General features: G+C 32.2%; 2 protein-coding genes across 3 annotated transcripts in view; one reads left to right on the top strand and one right to left on the bottom strand.

Annotated features, from left to right (window-relative positions):
- prr35 (proline rich 35) overlaps nt 1-1,365 on the bottom strand; it is a 6,201-nt gene extending 4,836 nt beyond the window's left edge. The window contains exon 1 of the mRNA XM_008314669.3: nt 1,172-1,365. The gene's annotated coding sequence lies outside the window, so the exon portion shown is untranslated. The remainder of the gene's footprint in view (nt 1-1,171) is intronic.
- Nucleotides 1-1,706, top strand: part of LOC103381985 (cadherin-related family member 5-like) — a 52,914-nt gene that overhangs the window by 8,095 nt on the left and 43,113 nt on the right. The window lies entirely within an intron of this gene.

Below are 1,706 nucleotides of genomic sequence, written 5' to 3'. Positions count from 1 at the left end.
CACAGACACCCCGGTGTAAACGTGGACAGTTCAGTTCCTTATTGTTCACTGATATCAATAGGTTTCTTGACAATATGTACAAAAATATTGTAGGCTGGTGCTTGACCAAATTATCTGGTCTGAGATACCTTTGGGATTCAGGTAAAAGATGACGATGTGTCAAAATTTAAAAAACTTTAAACTGGTTAATAATTGACGGTGTTATAAATTAGATCACCTCACTTTGGAATAATATAAAATAATATAATATGTACGATAAACAATGTATTATTGTCACGGGAATATATACATGTATGGCAAATATAAATATTTTTTTAAAACTTTTTCAAAGTACAAAAAAAATTTCAATTTGGCTTAGGCTTAAATTAAATTGGGCAATTAAAGTAATTAGATTAATGAACAGCGACATTCACTTGCAAGTTTCGGTGATTTTTGGGTCCGAAGTACAAACACACACACACACAGAGACTAGAATAGACGCGGGATGCGCATTCCCATTGATTTTTTTTTTTTGTTTTTTGTTTTTTTGTTTTTGTTTTGAGGATATGCTTGTCAGTTTACACGTGCTGCTTTTGGACACAAGTACACAAATTACGCTAAATTAGATGAAATGTTTTGCAAAGTACTTTTACACAACCTAACTTAATAATATCTGAAGTCATTAGTGTGTTAGGTCGCTAATATACACACTTATATATATATATCCTGCAGAAATAAAGCGCATATTTCAGTTTTGTCAATAACCTTTTTTTTTTTTTTTTTTTAAATCCAGTTACCTTTAATTTCACGTAGCAAACACCAAAACACAAGAGTATACAGTAAACGGTGTACGAGGGCTGACTTTTATCCATTCCAATCAACGTACTTCAATACGGAAACGCTCGGACGGTGTGTACAAACAAATACTAGATAAACTATTTAGTCACGTGAAGCACACAGTTAACTATGAAACAAGTCTTTTAATATTTTTAATAAAATAACCCACATAATTTCTCGAAGCCTTGAGGACGACAAAGTCCAGCGTTTCTACGAAGCTAACTTTAGCAAGTGCGTTAAAAAAGTATTTAGCCAAAAACAATTTGAAAATAAAAACAACTTTTCAGCGGGCCACACGATACAAAAATGGCAAATAAATAAATAATATAATATAATATAATAAATTGAATAATACCTGGAGAAAGGTCCCAAGCAGGTCGTTGCTGATGTCACTCCTGTGAAGCCAGACTGTGAGAGCTGTAGCTGCTGAAATGATAACCTAAGACAGTGTGTGCACATTTATTGACCGCGTGTCTCACCCACCCCTCCCACACACACGCGCGACATTTTAACAGTCTCCACATTAACTGTGTTGTTCCTCCAGACAAACCTGCACATGGTTGATGAGGAGGTTGTTGTTTAACACAAGACCAATTTTTCTTATTATTATATAGTATTATTATTTTTATTATTATTATTATTATTATTATTATTATTATTATTATTATTATTATTATTATTATTATTATTATTATTATTATATATTACAGCAGGTATGAGTTCAGCAGCTAACATTAGCTTACTGCACATTTGTATACTACTTTTGAATAACTCTTAACTCTAGTGTTGCCCTTTGGTTCTAAGTGACTATCTATCTATCTATCATCTCTCTGTCTGTATATCTATCTATCTATCTGTCTATCTATATATCTATCTATCTGTCTATCTAT

This window comes from Cynoglossus semilaevis, chromosome 8, assembly GCF_000523025.1.
Source record: "Cynoglossus semilaevis isolate Cse_v1.0 chromosome 8, Cse_v1.0, whole genome shotgun sequence".
Lineage (NCBI taxonomy): Eukaryota > Metazoa > Chordata > Actinopteri > Pleuronectiformes > Cynoglossidae > Cynoglossus > Cynoglossus semilaevis.
The sequence above is the reverse complement of the archived record's forward strand: the minus strand, read 5'-3'. Positions and strand labels throughout refer to the sequence as shown.